The sequence below is a fragment of the Liolophura sinensis genome, chromosome 7 (genome assembly GCF_032854445.1).
Source record: "Liolophura sinensis isolate JHLJ2023 chromosome 7, CUHK_Ljap_v2, whole genome shotgun sequence".
Taxonomy (NCBI): Eukaryota; Metazoa; Mollusca; class Polyplacophora; order Chitonida; family Chitonidae; genus Liolophura; species Liolophura sinensis.
Window position 1 is genome coordinate 4,875,410 of NC_088301.1, and position 20,352 is coordinate 4,895,761.

At 40.0% G+C, this 20,352-nt stretch overlaps 1 protein-coding gene across 1 annotated transcript in view; it reads right to left on the bottom strand.

Moving 5' to 3' along the window:
* Positions 1 to 20,352, bottom strand: part of LOC135469864 (uncharacterized) — a 36,486-nt gene that overhangs the window by 1,805 nt on the left and 14,329 nt on the right. The gene's annotated exons all lie outside the window — the stretch shown is intronic.

The following is a 20,352-nucleotide window of genomic DNA, read 5'->3' on the forward strand; positions in this document are numbered from 1 at the left end:
CGTGTAAGAATACAGGAAACACTAGGATCACCAGTTCTACCACGACATATAAGAGTAGAAAAAGCACGAGGACCACCAGGTGCACCAGAACGTATAAGAGTAGAGAGAGCGTGAGGAAAACCAGGCCCACTAGGACGTATAAGAGTAAAAAGAACGCGAGGACGTTTGTGAGTAGGGGGAGCACACGGACTGCCATGTCCACAAGGACGTGTAAGGGTAGAGATAGGACGAGGCCCACTAGGCCTACTAGGGCGTGAAAGACACGAGCTCAAGAAAGAGGACGAGACCCTAAACTTTGTATGTTCTTTGTTGGAGATGAACAATAGAATATATGCCAGGTACTTGTCCATTTGTCTGTACAATGAGACTAGATGTCATGTTTCGGTGAGACAGAATTTAAATATTCCAGCATTAGTACCGGCTGGATCGACAGGAATGTTAAATGTGCTTAGATGCGCCCGAACAATCGTCAAAATAGTCTGCGACTATGGAATATTCACTTACGCACTGGCCTTGCTTTGTCCGCACACGTCAGCACTATGTAAATCCGTCTGTGAACTTCCACAATGCAAAATGACGACAGCAAGGTCAGTAAACCGACGACAGAATGATGGTTGACAAACTGTCATAACACATGAACTTCTGGTCAGCAACTCCATATTTGTAAACTTGAATGTGACAAGCTGGACCGGACAAACATGATCCAAGGCTAGTATCAGTAACTTTGGTCTGACAAGAGACGCCTGCCACTGACCAGATTCCAAACAGTCAAACAACATCAAACATTAAAAAAAATGCATTTTTATAAGGTGTTTGTTATTTTAGTATTATCAGTTTGTTAAGATTAACACATCTGATGTTCGCGTGCAAAGTATTCTGTTTATAGCTTGTTCTCTATGTTAATGCCTGTTACATGGTAGTCCTGATTAATTTATGTACAGAGCGTCGGTCAGGTCTACTGAGAAATGAAACATGGTTCGTGGCCACCTCACCTCTACAGGAACGTGGGACAATTTCTAGCGTAAAAGCCACTTTCAAACCAGCTGACGGGTATAGATTCGAACTTGCGGCAAAAAGGATATTCGTCTGCTTTATTTATTTATTTGAGGGGCCTCCGTGGCTCATTCCGTTAGCGCGCTAGCGCAGCGTAATGACCCAGGAGCCTCTCACCAATGCGGTCACTGTGAGTTCAAGTCCAGCTCATGCTGGCTTCCTCTCCGGCCGTAAGTGGGAAGGTCTGCCAGCAACCTGCGGATGGTCGTGGGTTTCCCCCGGGCTCTGCCCGGTTTCCATCCACCATAATGCTGGCCGCCGTCGTATAAGTTAAATATTCTTGAGTACGGCGTAAAACACCAATCAAAAAAATTTATTTATTTGATTTGTATTTTACGCCGTACTCAAGAACATTTCACTTATACGACGGCGGCCAGCATTATGGTGGGAGGAAAACGGGCAGAGCCCGGGGGGAAGCGCACAACCATCCGCAGGTTGCTGGAGGGCCTTCTCACGTACGGCTAGAGAGGAAGCCAGCATGAGCTGGGCTTGAACTCACAGCGACCGCATTGGTGAGAGGCTCCTGTGTCATTACTCTGCTGTAGCGCGCTAACCAACTGAGCCACGGAAGCCCCTGTTTTCTTCATAAAATGATGCATTGATTACAAGAAAAATATTACTCATAACGGTTTCGGTAAACAAGAGATTTATTTCATGATCAAGAAAATAAATATGACAACAAACACAGTTTAATTTTTAAACTGTCATCAGTCTTTATTTTAACGAAGGGTATGGCTGTGGAAGATGTTTGACCATAGCGGGTTTAATGGTTTTCTGTGCATAATTCAGTGACGATTTCTCTCATTCAAACAAAGGGTGAATAATGACAAAAAGCTCTAGGCGTTAAGATGTTTGTGTCAATATACACACCTACATATTTGTCTTGTGTACACGTTTTACGAAAGAAAAATACAGTTCAACGTCAACGTTCGTCACATATATAAATGTGCTACCTGAAACTCGCTGCTTTTCAAGGAATTGAAGAAGTCGAGAGTAGACATAAGCATATTATATCATAACTTAATCTACCTATCAGGTAAATGCAGGTACCAACCCAAACCTATCGGAAGCCATTTAAGATGGGCGTATGATAAAGACTTTTGAACCAATGACAGAGTCAGCTCCATTGGCTTTCGCTCTCTTTTCGTCACAATACAGAGCACAAGTGTTAGGTGGAAAATGGTTTAACAGTTCGCAGCATATGTCCTGAGAACAGATTCGTGAACAGTGTGCGATATCTGTGCCAGAAAGCAACACGTCTGGTTTGGCTATCAGCTTTGGGTTGAATACATTGTTAATGCGCTTGATACCTGAAAATTGGAGTAAAATTATGCTGTAATTGTAAACCAGTGTCAACAAAAGATCAATGCAGGTATTTTTGGTTGCGGTTGTGCACTAGCCCAATGCTAAGCTGGACGTTAATATAGACTTCCACGCGGACAAAAAAAGGTTCGAAAACGCCGGAAATGTAATATGTCAAAGCCAGCATTGGTAAACAACATTTCAAGAGTAATCCAGCCGTCTAAACTTTTGAATTGAACAACTCAAATCAGCGTGTGCCATGTTTGGAATTATTTTTTCTCAACCCCGAGCAGGGTGATGGGCCGCGAACCTTTTATTCCACCCAACATTCCGTTTACAGGGCATGCAATTCTTAAAGAGAATGTTGAGTAGGATACAATTTTCGCGGCCCATCACCCTGCTCATCAGTTTAAACATCTGGATTACTGCTGAAAGATGGTTTGCCTATGCTGGCTTTGACATATTACATTTCCGGCGTTTTAGGGATTCGGACGATAGCAAAAATAAGGTGAGTTCGAGTCGATTTTTACGTTACCGTATAAACGTCCAGCTTAGCTTTGTGCTAAGTGCACATGTGTCTTAGCTTCTAAAATATTAAATTAAACTACGTTAGCTACGTTTTAACCATGGCGCTGTAGTGTTAAGGCTAAATATGCTAATCTATCAACTTGGCTAGATTTACATGTGGTGTGTAGGCCTACACTCAGTGTTAATTGTGGAGTGCTAACACCGTGTTTTAGTTATTCTCTGTGAGATTCATTCATAGAAATATTGAACCCAATGTATTAAATCGCTTTAATGTCGTTTCTAATTCAATTTATTCCCAATATTAAGAGATAAAACTTCATCAGGCACGTTATTCCATGTAATCGTGCTTCTCATCTTTATGCCTGCATGTTTAAAATATGGTCCCTTAATAGATAGACATAATTCATTCGCTGGCATTTGCTAGAAGTTTGTTAGATAATGACAAAAACACGTAAACTTCCTCACAAATCCAAAACACTTCAGACAAGTAACAGACTTTATGATACCAAAGCTCAACTGACAAACCTTACCCGTATATATAAACTGTTTCGACGATTTGTTCGGTTTTTTCCACGCTGATGCTATACCTACAAAGAAATTCCATTAGAAATAGAAATCCATTGTCAGTTAAAATCCTTACCATTTGATTAATGTGGTATACTACTTGAGTCTATATAATAGTAATTATATCACTTGTGCACATCGCTGTGTTCAGTGTTGAGAACTATACAAGTCTATACACAATGCTAACTGTATAACTTGGGCAGATTGCTGTGTTCAGTGTTGAGAACTACACAAGTCTGTACCAAATGATAACCGTATAACTTGGGTATATCGCTGTGTTCAGTGTTGAGAACTACACAAGTCTGTACCAAATGATAACTGTATAACTTGGGCAGATTGCTGTGTTCAGTGTTGAGAACTACACAACTCTGTACCAAATGATAAGTGTATAACTTGGGTATATCGCTGTGTTCAGTGTTGAGAATTATACAAGTCTGTACCAAATGATAACTGTATAACTTGGGTATATCGCTGTGTTCAGTGTTGAGAACTACACAAGTCTGTACCAAATGATAACTGTATAACTTAGGTATATCGCTGTGTTCAATGTTGAGAACTACACAAATCTGTACCAAATGGTAACGGTATAACTTGTTTATATCGCTGTCTTCAGTGTTGAAAACTACACAAGTCTGTACCAAATGTTAACGGTATAACTTGGGTATATCGCTGTGTTCAGTGTTGAGAACTACACAAGTCTGTACCAAATGATAACTGTATTACTTGGGTATATCGCTGTGTTCAGTGTTGAGAACTACACAAGTCTGTACCAAATGATAACCGTATAACTTGGGTATATCGCTGTGTTCAGTGTTGAGAACTACACAAGTCTGTACCAAATGATAAGTGTATAACTTGGGTATATCGCTGTGTTCAGTGTTGAGAACTACACAAGTCTGTACCAAATGATAAGTGTATAACTTGGGTATATCGCTGTGTTCAGTGTTGAGAACTACACAAGTCTGTACCAAATGATAAGTGTATAACTTGGGTATATCGCTGTGTTCAGTGTTGAGAACTACACAAGTCTGTACCAAATGATAAGTGTATAACCTGGGTATATCGCTGTGTTCAGTGTTGAGAACTACACAAGTCTGTACCAAATGATAAGTGTATAACTTGGGTATATCGCTGTGTTCAGTGTTGAGAACTACACAAGTCTGTACCAAATGATAACCGTATAACTTGGGCAGATCGCTGTGTTCAGTGTTGAGAACTACACAAGTCTGTACCAAATGATAAGTGTATAACTTGGGTATATCGATGTGTTCAGTGTTGAGAACTACACAAGTCTGTACCAAATGATGACTGTATAACTTGGGTATATCACTATGTTCAGTGTTGAGAACTACACAAGTCTGTACCAAATGATAACTGTATAACATGGGTATATCACTGTGTTCAGTGTTGAGAACTACACAAGTCTGTACCAAATGATAAGTGTATAACCTGGGTATATCGCTGTGTTCAGTGTTGAGAACTACACAAGTCTGTACCAAATGGTAAGGGTATAACTTGGGTATATCGCTGTGTTCAGTGTTGAGAACTACACAAGTCTGTACACAATGATAACGGTATAACTTGGGTATATCGCTGTGTTCAGTGTTGAGAACTACACAAGTCTGTACCAAATGATAACTGTATAACTTGGGTATATCGCTGTGTTCAGTGTTGAGAACTACACAAGTTTGTACACAAAGATAACTGTATAACTTGGGTTTATCACTGTCTTCAGTGTTGAGAACTATACAAGTCTATACACAATGATAACTGTATAACTTGGGCAGATTGCTGTGTTTACTGCGAGAACTACATCCTAACAACTAGACATTTTTAGTAATTTATTTATTTGATTGTTATTTTACCCCGCGCTCAAAAATATTTCCCCCATACGAGGGCGGTCAGCAATAGGGTTGGAGAAAACCTGCCACCATCCGAAGCCAGATTGAGGCTTAATTTGTAGTAATAGCCGAAAGTCTAGAAATTAATTCTGGAATTTTTCATTTATACAATGGCGGTCATTTTCATGTGCACAGTAAACCGTGGTACCTGGCATAAACCACTGGCCTTTGGCAAGTTAATAAGGAACTTTCCCCACAACTGACATACAAATAAGTGATATTCAACGAGCGCAATATTGCGCACAAGAGCGTCGTCGACGGTTTATTGTCGTCCAGCAGTAGGGGCTCGGGAATCTACATGCGAATTCCCTAGCCAAGGCTTACTTGGAGTCCTTAGTGAGTGCTTAGGGTTTAATGTCGTAGTTGATTTTCATATGGAGACGTAGGAGTCCTTAGAGTGCAAGTACGTGTAATGTGCCCCCTTGTTGTAGGGCGGATTACCACCGCTCTTTTATCTAGTGCTGCTTCAGTGAGACGACTTACCGAATTGATCCTGGATCTACCGCCCCGAGCTGGCTTTGAACATTACGTTGATGCATGATTGCATATGATAACATATTTTACAGTGATATGTCACGTTCCTGTTTTAGTCTCGGATGGGATATAACAACAAAGTTAGGATGTACTCCAGAGGAAACACACTGGGACATTTTTTTACCCTAACTCTGTGCGAACGGTTGAAATTGCACATGACTGTGCTTGACTGTGGTTGACTGGTGGTAACCTGACAGAATCATACAAAACTGATGGGCGAATGCTTGTTGTTGTTGTTAGGCTTTTTTTTTGATCGGTTAAGTCAATCAATGCTGCGTTAAAATACCAAGAGCCAAAGTTCCAAAATTTTATGTTATCGAACCTATTAAACTCTTCCCAGGAGGTACATTAGAAAAGTTTTTCTTATGGAAATACAACTTCTAGGTTTATTAACACGCCTATTAACACTTTAGCGTCAATAAACCAATAAGTTGTCTATCCATAAGACATTTCCAGTGTACTTTCTTCCCCTTTTCTAAATGCCACTCAAACTTTCCATGCGGTTGTGATAAATGATTAATCGTGCATTTTTAAGTTTAGTCACTGAAATATTTTACCTATAGATACTGGCATTGGTCTTGCTATGGTGCTAGTTGAATTTTTTTGTACTTCTACTTCTGAGGCAGCGTCAAGATCTGGAAGATAAGAACCAAATCATAAACAGTTTATATAAATGAGAAAAACACGGATGATTTAGAAGTAAGGCCAGACATTCATTCTGAGGATCCTATTTAGGGCTGTGGACTGTCATTCTAAGAACCCGATTTGGGGTCTGACCTGCTATTCATTGTGAGAACCCTATCTTGGGATTCATTCTGAGGACCCTATTTTAGAGTGTGTCCAGACATTCATTCTGAGGACCCTATTTTAGAGTGTGTCCAGACATTCATTCTGAGGACACTATTTTAGAGTGTGTCCAGACATTCATTCCGAGAACCCGATTTTTGGGTGTGAACTGCCATTTATTCCGAGATCCCTATTTTCGGATGTGACCAGTCTTTCATTCCGAGAATTCTATCTTGCGGCATGACTAGGCTTTCATTCTGAGAACATTATTTTGGGGTGTTACCAGACATCCATTCTGAGATCCTTTTTGGGGGTTATGGCCAGCTATTCATTCTGAGTAGCCTGTTTTGGAGTGTTAGCAGACATTCATTCTGAGAACCGGTTTTGGGGTTTTGAACCTTATATGCCTTCTGAGAACCCTATTTTTTGGCGTAAACCATTCTGAGAAACCTGTTATAAGGTGTGACAACACCATTCCTTCTAATAACCCGATTTTGAGATGTGAACAGACATTCATTCTGAGAACTCTATTTTGGGATGTGACCAGACATAAGGTTAAGATCTTGGACTGTGATCAGCAATTCATTCTGAGAACGTTATTTTAGGGTGTTACCAGACACTCTCTCTGAAATTCATATTTTGGGGTGTGAAGGCATAACATTCTTAGAACCCTATTTTGGAGTATGACCAGCCATTTATTGTGAGAGCCCTATTTTGGGGTATGACAAGACATTGATTCTGAGAACCCTCCTTCTTGGTGTAACAAGACAATCATTTCGTCTTAGTTTTGAACATTTCCTAGAATACAATGGTGTGATTTCAAGAAAGGTCAGCCTTCAAAACGCACACCAAAAAATTAGTTGTAACAGTGTCAACCAAAGGTAATCCGATATAAGATTCTGCTCCTGACTGAGCAGTAGTGGAAGGCGCCTTTATATAACCACACATACATAACGTGGCGAAACCAGTCAATGGAAGGGTACGCTGGAAGGAGTGCGAAACGAATGAACGATAGTACGAAGCGATGACACGATAAGGCGAAGCGATGGAATGGCATTTCAATGCATCTCTTGATTCATGCAAATGTGAAAATGTGTAGTTGCTGTGTTTTCCATTATCAGCTAACACTGATGTACCCTCTCGTCACTCGTCAAGTTTAAATGTGAGAGTGTACACAAAACAACAGTGTGGCATATCAGGGTCGCAGGAAGCAAATCAAAAGAGGGCGGCGCATTGTCCCAAACAAGGTGGCGGGGGGGGGGGGGGTGGGGGTGGGGGGGGGTGGCGGAAAGCTCCTGGATCCGCAAAATCGCAAAGGGAAATTTTCCTCATTATGGTAGAAGCCTAGATATACGCGATATTCTAATATTCTTTGTATTGGCAAACATGTACGCATGGCTTCATAAAACAGCTGATTTATTTGCTTTATCACTTGAAAATCTCCGGAAAATATGCCATGAATAGGCCAAATACTGAACTGAGTTTTGCTGGCCGATATAGTTTTCATAGATGAGCTACGGAGATGACTTGAGGCGGCGGTATGAGCCCTATCGGAGGAATAAACGCCTAGGGTTTTCACCACATCAGGACGATGTGTTACACTGACCGACGTTACAAATTACAAAATTTCGAATGTGTGTGTGTGTGTGTTCGCGCGCGCGTGTGCGTGTGCGTGTGTGTGTGTGTGTGCAGAACATGTGATGGCCCCACAGCTTCTGAGACCAAGGAGTTCCATTTATTCGTTGTTTTACCCATACTGCCATCTAAAGGATTGTGTTCCGTCTACACGGAGGTTCAAACAGTTACTACCAGACTCAGCTTCATGTTGGCAAAAGTTCAACCCTACCTTTCACCTCAGAAAAGTTTGTAGGTGCCAATACCATGGGAAGTGCCCGTATGTGCGCGTTCACGAATATAGCGTTTTGTCAAAATGTTATGTATTACTTATGGGATTCGGGAAAACTAATGATTACAAATTCAGTTAATGGTTAATGTTAGAAGTTCCTAGCTACATTTAGTCTTACCGAACATTGTTTTATTATGCAAATATGAAATCATTGTACTGCGTGCTTGTGAGCTGTGGGGAGGGTGAGGGTGTTGTGTTAGGTATAACACTATAAGTATGCCGACATTGAGATCACTGTATCATACTTTGACAACCTTTTTGTAACTTCTGACTTCGGGGCTTGACGCTTAGGAAGGATGAGTGCTTTCATATACCCATTAAAAACTCCAAGTTCGTCCCAGAGTTGATCCAGGTATTAATCAGATTTCAGAAAAGCCCCAGCGAAGACCGTCCAGTCGGAGACAAGGTGTTAGGTCTGCTGACTGCAGGCTTTCCACCCTGTTTATTTATCTCCTACAAGTGGTCCATGCTTATTTGACAGTTCATATCATCATTTGTATCGGAAACAACTTTCAGATAAGGAGAAAATCAACTCAGGTACAAGACACGACACATCATTTGTCCTATTGCCAAAACAATAGACAACTTATTTCTCCTGGAATGGGTTAGTTGGACTAACTACCAAATATAACATGGTACTAAACCTGGATAATGTAGGGTTCGCCTCAACAGAATTCTGAGGCTTAAGCTCCAGATACTTCCAACTCACTGTCCACTATAATGGTCAAGCATACTTAAGCTTTAAAACGGAAGCACACAGGAAATTTATGTACCATGGGGACATGTCACTGTCGCATTTCCTTCGTGTACATGCATCAATCCAGCTACACATACAAACAGCCAGCGTTGACAAGTCTAATACAGAAAAATACAATGTTTTGCACATGAAATTGAAAATAATTTCTACAATATGAAGACGTGAAGTAAACAAAATGTTGACGGGATAGGAAATCAATCAGTAACGACTGCGTTAGTTGGAATGACATTTTGGTAATAATTTGGTACCATGTTCATATGACCAAAAAAAAAAAGGCCCAATGTTTTTGCTACCCAGTGTATTTCAATTATACTTCCTACCATGTAACTTATAATTCGCTTTCAGTCTATCTGTGCAATCCACGAGCTAGTGTTGCATTGTGGATTCTTTGCGCAACCTCATTTGAATGTTTTCTCGTTGGGTAGACAGTTAAGACCAGTGATGGATCTCCCATTAAAATTCTCTTAATTGACATTTTTGGGTAAATATATGAGAATTAATTAGGAGTCAAACGCAACTCATTTTATGTTTAGCTCAACCAACTCAAAAATCATGAATTTCGGCGAAACGTCCCTTTAAACTGTTTAACATTTTAGACCAAATGAAACTTCTACGGGAGTTTCACTGCACACAGACTATACGGATTTGAGAGTTTCTGCTGTGGCCGCCGTGGATATAAAATAAGGTCCAGATAGAAAATTAAAATCGCCTCTTGAGCTTACCATTTCCTATTCATTAAATGTAATCTTAAACTCAAACGTGTTACACATTTACATGTTGGAAACTTTAGAAATGTAAAAACATTTTCAATTCTTAAGCCGCTGGTATCATATAATACATCACGAGATTCTTGCTCTGCAATCACTTTCAGTGTTCTAAATATTCGAATAGACAAGTATCGATAGGTAAGATAAAGTGCAGACAACAATGCACTGTTTTGGTCCCGTGAGAATTTTAATGCAGGGTGAAAGAACGAAGCGAAAGAAAGATGAAACTAAGCGATAAAACGGTAACGCGAAGAAACAGGACGATGGTGTGAAACGATGACACGGCCCATCGCTCCGCAATATTGCGCCATCGCTTCGCATTATCTTCTCATGGCTTTGCAATATCTTTCTATCGCTTCGCATTATAGTTCATTTTCTTCATTCCTTTCTACCGTCGCTTCTAACCTTCTGATTATGCAAGCAACCGTTACTGTCGACTTTACAGGAATGTTCTTGAGTCTGTGTTCATAATTCCTTTCTTTTCACGACTGCTATGAAAACAAGTGGCGAAAATCCAGGTCGAAGTTGCTTCATACATTTATTTAGATGTGAGCCTTATTTGAAACCTATTTTAGAGGATAGTGTTTATAACAGCAAAGTGTGGGATTGGTTCTAATAATGGAACTATGCCTCTCCAAGTAAGTAAATCTACAAGCATAGACTGGACAGAGAGTATGTACATTGACTTGCAGTTGTCCTGAGAGATTTTCTTTAAGTAGCTAGAAACTAGGAAACGTAGAAAACTAAGTCAGGTTAACGTTATGGTTTCCACGTCATTACTTTATGTCCAATAAAATCTGAGTTTATATCAAACAGTTCTTTGTACTCATAAGTGATCTGATCCTAAACGTCAGACTATAGGTGAAAAGAAGATTTTACTTACTATGTTCACAAACATAAGGATACTCATCAGAGCAGGTGTCCTTTTCCCACCAATAGTCGTTTTGTGTTGTTATTGGATTGTACTTGCTGTTTAAGGTCATACACAAGGTCCTTGTCCTCCACCAGCCTTTGATTTCTGTTGCCAGATCTGCCATGCCATCCCAGAAGTCGCCTACAACGGGTGTATCTAAGGAAATATAGGCAGAGACGTGTATGGAAGTTCATGCAGTATTTATTTATTTATTTGATTGGTGTTTTACGCCGTACTCAAGACTATTTCATTTATACGACGGCGGTCAGCATTATGGTGGGAGGAACCCGAGCACAGCCCGGGAGAAACCCACGACTATCCGCAGGTTGCTGGCAGACCTTCCCACGTTCAAACAGTACGTAATACGCATAATCTTGAAGCCGTGAATACACCGGGATGACGTAATGATTAACGGAAAATTAAAAAAATGATACAGTCAATATCTTTGATTATAAACGATGGGGCCTGGTTATCAGCTTGTTTTCGCTTGGGGTTTATCCTAAAAAAAAATAAAAGAACGGCTTATGTCATTGTTAAAACATTTTGAGTTGTATGATAATATGCAGTAAACCCAATTGTCAAAACGAAGGCTAGGCTCGTGTATTACGTCAATTTTGAGATGACTACTTCCGCATTATGTAAACAACTGCAGGTGATGGCGAACGTACCGAACCGTGGAGCAGTGGGCTATTTACATGCGTCCGTGGGTATTATCATCATCTCCGTTCATGCTCAAGCTGAACCATAACAATTTAAATATATTTACACACTTAGCACTTGATTTTGCATAACAGAATTCAGTGGAGATACAACAATAGTTATCGTGGATTCCTCACTGTGTTCTCGACGCTGAATAACCTACGGCATAAGCTGATACACAAGGCTTTTACCATATCCAGTCGATTAGACTGCAATGACGTATTTTTTCTTATATGCCGTACGAAGGGCGGTGACCTGTTTTGCCTTCAAGTCTACAGAAACCGCTTGACTTGGCATACGCGATTACTTCTTGGAACTCTATTCTCATGCTGTCTTTCATGGGCGCCGCCGTTTTGAATAACTTAATATTCATTAGTTAATACGTGAGTAGGCCTAAATCATTTATTAATTTTTTCTGGGTGTTTTTGATTAATTCAGATACACGATGGTACCTGATTTTTATAACGTTGCAAGACTCCAGGAATCTGAAAATACGTATTAAATATCTGATACTCCTCTATCAACAACTGTCTCCAAATTTGGGGGGAAATCACTGCGCTGATGGCGCTGACCTACACACGAGCCTTGTCTCGTACCGTAGGATCACGTAGAAAGGCGCGTGATCTCGAATGAACAGACGTGTTGCCACAGGGACCGAGATCGATGAAAAAAGTGCTATGGTGATAATTATCTTTCCGAGAATGGTATTGAAAGTTGGCCTGATGTGATTTTGGGAGTTAAAGGCATGTATCTTAATAATGCGGTATAATGTATAACATCCCAATCGCTAAGCTGTATTCACCTTCTGGCAAACATCTTGTATTTTGACCGATGTTAATAGTGAAGATTACACCTTTTGTCAGCAGGTGGAAATGCTAAAAGGTTAAGTTGCACAGTGACTCTCTCAAGCCTTACAAGGATGTCTCCCGCCCATACTGCTTGCGGGGCTGTTACCCAGTTTTACGATCTGCCTGTCACATGTTGGAAAATTCGTCACGTTGGCGGTTTATGTCGGGCTTTCCTTTTATTCCACTCATAAAACTGACGGCCATCGTCCATACATGTGAAACATTCCACAGTATGGCGATAACAGCAATCAAATAACTAAAAGAAAACTTTATTTAGCCCTAAAAGCTCAAGCTGGCTTCCTCTTTGGCCGTGCGTAGGAAGGTCTGTCAGCAACCTGCGGATGGTTGCGGGTTTCTCCTTGGCTCTGCTAGCTTTCCTCCAACAATAATGCTGACCGCCGTTGTAGAAGTGAAATACTCCTGCATGAGCACGGTGTAAAGCACCCGTCAAATAAAAAAAGTACAGCTGTAAGAGAACACAGACCATCGCTGGAGGCACAGAGGTGCGTTATCTGTAACTAAGTAGTGAGTACTTGTAGTCTAAATGATGAAAGTAGTCTAATAGGGAAAGAGCCTTTAATTTGTCCATGCACAGCTGTGTCGTGTGTATATCTCTGTCATATAGCATCCTCACGGAGACCAAAGCTTAAGATCTCAAAACATCATGTATTGATACAGGCTTGCACAGTAAGACAAGTAGCCTACTTACTGATTTAATCAAATCTAGTCATGGCTATATTACTTGTGGGGCATACACATGGTCGATTTTTCATGGTTTTCAAAAGACAGTCCATAAAACCTTGATATCAAAATTATCTTCAATGTACAGCCAGAGAGTAATAAACCCGGTTAACAAGACGTAAAAAGTAAATTAACACTTAATAACATCGAGAAAAAACCGTATCGTAATCAAAAGAATATTTACCATCAAGCCAGTAAAATTTGCCACCACGTTCATCTGCGCCAGCCCATTGTTTCATATCTGGTCGATTGTAGTACAGAGCGTGCACTAAATTCATGTTGTCGGGCTTAAACAGCTGTCCGCCCTTCGCTCTGCACTTCAGAACAGCAGCTGACCACGGGACACTCTCACTGTGCATTGTGTAGCAAAACTGTCCATGGACTATATTCGCCCATCCTTCAAGCCTCTTACACCGGTTGTTCATTGGTATTTCTGAAAAGTAGTGCGTGTTATTCCAAATGTAGATATAACGTTTGTGTGATTATTATTGGAAGATTGGGGAGGTAGGAGGGCGATAGTATTGGTTTAGCATTAAATATTAAATGATATTAAATTTCATGTCCTAGGCTAGATTCAAATCAGGTGTCCGGTTTACACCCCACTAACTACCATAGTTATAGCTATATATGGTGGTTTTGTAATGTTCAGCCTACAAACAAATATCACAAATCAAACGATTAGTATTTTTACAATTTCAGTATGAAGACCATCTTGGCCAAACAAGATTTTTTCGTTGAAAAATCTGATAAGTTGAGCCTTATGCAATGTGACGTTTTGGTTCAAGCGGTATGGTGTTTGTCGTCTAGTCGGATGTGGATCAGTCTCAAAATAGATGTACACATTTTGATTCCCTATAACAAGATAGGGAAACAAAAGTCCAAATTGTATACTTTATATACTATCTCAGTTTTTGGTGGTTTGTGTTAAACGTCGATTTGGAAATTGGTCTTATGATTGTCGACCCGGAACGTCCATTTTGGTTTATTGTATTTAACAGTAGCCGGAAACTAGGTCAACTTAGTGCTTTTACCCATAGTATATGAAACTATGGGTGAAAAGGGTACAAAATTTTACTTACCATGTTCACAGATATAGGAATACTCATCGGAACAGGTGTCTTTTTCCCACCAAAACTTGAAACTACCTGAATTCTGTTCGAAGTTTAAAGTCATACATAAGAGTCTATTCGTTAGCCAGCCTTTGACTGCTGTTGCCATATCTGCCATACTGTCCCAGATACTGCTGACAACAGGAGAGCCTGGAGGGGAAATAAAAGTAGTGTGATATGAAATCTGATACAGTGCATATATACTACGAATTCCAAAACTATTTTAAAAAATAATGAGAGCCTCTTTGACCGAAGTGGTTAGCGTGCCAGCACGGCGCAATGACCAAGGACCTTCTCGCCAATGCGATCGCTATGAGTTCAAATCCAGCTCATGCTGGCTTCCTCTCTGGCTGAACACGGTTTTGCAGCAACCTGCGGATGGTCGTGGGTTTCCCCCTATTTCTGTCCGCTCCACCATAATGCTGGCCGCCGCCGTATAAGTGAAAAATTCCTGAGTAGGGCGTAAAACACCAATCAGATATATACATAATACAAAAACTGAGCGAAAATATAGCAACATTGTGATCTGATATTTAGCATATTCAGTGTTATCACGAGTCATGCCTAAAAAGAGACCGGATATGGAAGACTGTATTAAACTATAGTGCGAAAGAATCCATTTCTTTTCTGGAGAAGTCCATTTACCCAGTTAAGTATTACCGTCCACATGTATATTAACAAGTAAGTGTACATGTACACCAACGACCGCTGTGGTGGCCTAATGGTTAGAGTGTCCACGCCGGAATCAAACCCGGGTCGGGTCATACCAAAGATTTTAACAAGAATGCAGGTGTGAAGTAAGCCTTTATGTATTAATTTCATTATGATTAAAACTGAGGAAAGCATGAACTGTTGGTGGCAGGAGCTTAGACCGACTGCTCAGTGAAGCGTGAGCTGACTTGTTACATTTTGGAACTGTCCATATAATCTTCTGACCACCTCAGATGCTCTCTTGGCACAACCACAGTCAACGCAATGAATCATGGGATACACTTTCCAAGTCTGGGAGCGAAACTTAAGGTCATTTACCGTAATTCAAGCTTCCTTATCTTTCGATTGCGTGGACTTTACTTGTGAATAAATTATACTAACCACATTATATATATTTCAAAAATTATCTTTACATGGATTAAAGTTTAACAATTTAGATTTCACGTTTTGTCTGTTGTTGCCATTTGTAACTGAAAATAGAACGTTGATTATAATGTCATGTTACCGGTTAACGGTATACCCCTCTAAAACTGCCGGGTTCTGCATGTCTTGTTTGTTGTCTAGTGAGATAAACGGACGACTTTGAATTTCCTGTACATGGGTGCGAAACCACATACACGCGCTGCTCGACAGTCTACAGGGCGAATTAACCTCATGCATTCCAATCAACTACTAAGTGTCACGTGGATTCTTGCCACGAAGTTTACCATTCGAATATGTCTATTGAGATATTAGATGGGGATGACAATGAGTTAAGATGGACAGTGACACTTTCCAGCAACACAAGGATATTTCAAGCACCAAATTCTCTAGACTTCCAGCTATGAGTAAAAACACAGACCTCCACCAGAGACATCGTAGCGCACTGTCTTGAAAATAGCATACATGTAAGTGTAGGTAAAGTGTGGTGTTGACTGGCTTCATTTGTCGCCCATACGATCTCTTTGATCTCTTCGGACCGAACCTTTCCTAAAGCCCCACCCACACTATCCAACATCGCTCAACTTTTGTTGATTCAACAGCATGCTGAAGAAGCTGCGTGTCCCGTCCACACTACAAATCAGATAGGTCAACATTGTCCAACACTGTTGTCGTGTGTTGAGCTGTTTTTTTTTTTTGACAATCTTTCGAAAAATTGAAGGGAAATTTCCATCTTTCTCTCCAATACATGAGATAAAACGATTTTGTTTTGTCCCTGTATTTGTAATCTTTAGAGAAAGTGTTGTACAGGCAGGGGTATTTCTCATACTCCTGTATCGACGAAACTGTATCATCGTGAGTCCAGTCCCTCTCTTTCGCTTTTGATGCCGCCATTTTGCCCAGTCGGTGACGTTATTTCTACACGACCGCTGATTGGCTACTTTCACTCAACTTGACTCAACTTGTTGACAAAAAATACACACGCACACTTCCGATTCAACAATGATGGATGGTGTTGAGTGTTGTTGAATGGAGTTGAAGAACCCGTCCAGGCTACTCAACACGGCTCAACTTTTTGACTCTTGCTGACTCAACAAAAGATGAGTGACGTTGGACAGTCTAGACGGGGCTTAAGATCTTTAGTTATCATGCAATACTTGACAGGCCTACAAGCTTAAACAATATTCTAATTTCTAATGGTCTTTCGTTGTGTAGAAAGACAGTTCACAAAACACTGACCTGAATATCAACATCAATACACCGCTAGAGAATAGAAAAAATACTCTGCCGTAAAGTGACATGGTTACCCTCCCCCCCCCCCCCCCAAATAAATAGAAAAACACACACACACCTTTCAAAGTGTGAGTTTACCTTTAAATAATTCGTGCTCACGAGATAATTTACTTAATAAAGATCTCGTGCGCACGACTTAACAAAGATCTCGTGCGCACAACTCTAACAAAGATCTCGTGCGGACGACATGACTGTGTATTTCTATTGATCAATTATCTCGTGCTCTCGAGATCTTTATTAGGTCGCGCGCACGAGACCTTTACTAAGTTGTGCGGACGACTTAAAAAAACTTAACTGAAACTTGAAAAGTTGTCCTTTTATTTCTTTTTCTATTTACAATTTTTTTCTAACCATGTCACCTTTACAGCTCCGTAAAAAGCCGATTATCAAGCCGTAAAAGTAAATTAAAAATTAATAAATCGAACGATTATAGTCATCGAAGGAATATTTACCATCAAGCCAGTAAAATTCGCCGTCACTTTCATTTGCACCAGCCCAATGTTTCCAATCTGCTCCATTTTGATGCAGAACATAACCTAATGCCATGTTATCTGGCTTGAACAGCTGGCCACCTTTGGCTCTGCACTTCTGGACCGCAGCTGACCACGTGACTCTCTCCCTGTGCATTGTATAGCAAAACTGTCCATGAACTACTTTCAACGATCCTTTGAGGCTGTTACACCAGTTGATCACTGAATTCTCGCCATGCAGAAGTTCTGAAAAATAGTGCGGGGTACGCCAAGTTTAGACATAATGTCTGTTTCCTTTTCAAATAAAAGGACAGAGTACGATAGTATTGTCTTTTGTCCTACATGCCTCAAAATCACCGTGCTTTTCATTTCAAACTACCAGCTTCCTTTGAAACCATAGCGGATAACCCACATGAAAACGGCTTACCGCAAGAGCTATGCAGTTAAAGTCAAGCGAAAAGTATTCAGCGGTTCACATACAGATGAACATGAACTAATTATTACTATAGTACCGCAGTTTATAGTTTTTGACGCATCATAATGCTGGCTGCCGTCGTATAAGTGAAATATTCTTGAGTACCGCGTAAAACACCAATCAAATAAATAAATAAATAAATAAATAAATGTTATTTGTAAAGCCAGTAATATTCTTCCATATTTCCCGCAATATGCGATTTCTAAAACTTCTGACATGTAGCCACAAAACATCATTATTCTACAATGAGAGGTAAAAACGATAACCAATTCGGCCCCTCCGTGTCTGATGTGTTTTTTGTGTTCAGTATCTCGTCATCTAGAATTTGAGCCTTGTATTTGAAGTCCACATCATTTGAGATTAGTTTCAAGGATGTATTGCAAAACCACAAACGGTATACACCCACTAGATAGCTTTTTACGAATTTAACGAATTTGACAACAGATTAATATAAAATGCTGGTACATGTATTTGCTCGTATTTGTTTTTCTGTGTTACACTGATGCGCATAAGTGTCCAGGGGATAATATATGTTGAATCATAAGTTATTCCCCATGTATGTGTACCGGTATACGAAACAATGGCTTCATTCACTGCGCATACGCTGTGATAACTACAGTAAAAAAGTAAGTGCCCATTGTTTTGCGACTCGGCGGAGTCTTTTTGACTGGACATGATCGTCAAATTTCGATGGAAAATGAAAATAAGTAAATTAACATGTGTGCGTGGTGTTCGTTGTTTACTGGTTTCCTCCCTCTGGCCGCTTTCGTATAAGTGAAATATTCTTGAGTACGGCACAAAACACCAATTAATTAAAAAACCCGTACCTCGTGCATCCTTTCGATTGCAAGAGAAGCGCTGTTACCCCTTTGTCTCTCATGCATTATCACTCGTAACAATGCATGTGAATTATTGAAGTATTCTTACAAGTCATTTAAACAAGTAGGTCAGTGAAAAATAAGAATATTAAATGCCTATTATATTTGAAAAGAATATATATATATATATATATATAAGCCTGGCCTGAACGTCAGCCAATTTTATAACATATTATGGTATGACAAAACAACTGTTGCAATATGCAAACACTGAAAATTAAATGTCACAACTATACGTTAAATAAAAAAACATCGCAAACGCATTTAATACTTGAATGAAAATCGTAGTTTCTGTTCAAGAATTTTATAACATATTTACACTGACTTTTAAATAACTTTTTAAAGTTTGAAGCATGAAACAATTTTCAAAGAGATATTGAAGATTGGATACATCAGTGTGTAAGTATGCACTTGTGAAAATACATTTTGATTATCTGGACTTCCGGGAAAAAGTATCGTAACCTATCAGAGGATGTCTTAGATCTACGCTTAGGCAGCACGACATTATTCAACGTAACCGTCAGCGGAGATGACAGAGTCTCGCCCTCTTCCCTGCACTCGAGACACCAGTTGTTTTAAGATTTAAATTTAATTTAGCCCATCTGCTTCGTGACGTGTGTCTTTTTTGCAAATATATCTATCTTTTGAGAAGATTCTAAGCGAAGGTTAAGTTGAAGGGTAAAGGCTTGCGCCGTACTTCTCAAGGTTTGGATGTAGGCCACTAGAGGGTCAAAGATAAAACAGTTTCTCTATTCAAATCAAAATATAAAGAACAATTATGTTTATTTCAACTACTTTTTAGAACCGTTACATTATCAGAAAAAGCTTGGTTATTTCTATTAAAATGACAAACATTTTTTAACTATAAAATGTGTAGACTGTGTGAAAAATAGACTGTCGGCTGTCTCAAACTGGGGGTGGCCGGAGTGCCGAGTGTAAACTACCGTCAGCTCACAAGTTCCGAACTGCAAGCTATATTCGTAAAAAGTGGTCTTCAGGGATCGATGGACTGAGTAAAGACGTCAACCGTTCAGTGTAACCAAGATCCTATGAACAATGAGAGCCTACCAAAGGCTGGTATCGAACCCCTCATCTGGTGTGTCTCAGATATTTATTATGATATAAATATGATAATCATCCGGAAAGAGGACAGTCATTGCGAAGTAGAAGGCCTACCCTATTAGCACCTCCGAATGTAAAAAGGTTTGGCATTTTCTCGCTGCTGGTCTTTTTGGTGTAAGCCTTACATGTACATTCTTGGTATCAAAATGATGGAAAATGGCTAAACATTGGGCAGGTACGAGTTTTAATGATTATTTATTAACCACAGAGTTACAGCATTAAACGTTAACATTGTCGGTTATGGAAAATAAATAGGGGTCTGTCTGGGGCCATCAACTGTCCCGGTTTGCTATTGATGCGGATGGAGTTGTGTGATGGTGGTGGTCACATGATCCATGAGTGAGAATGAGTGAGAATGCACGATTTTCACCCCAAAAACCATCCATGTATGTTTAAACTTCGGGGTTTTGCTTCACTGTGATTGTGGTTATGTCAGTGTTTAGCATGGACACCAAACTACATTACATTACCTGTACTTCACCTGCGATCATTACGTCATTTCATTATGATCTCTGGGACAATGAAAATGGCTACGGTTATTATGACAGTTAATTTTAAGACTTTTTTTTAACAGA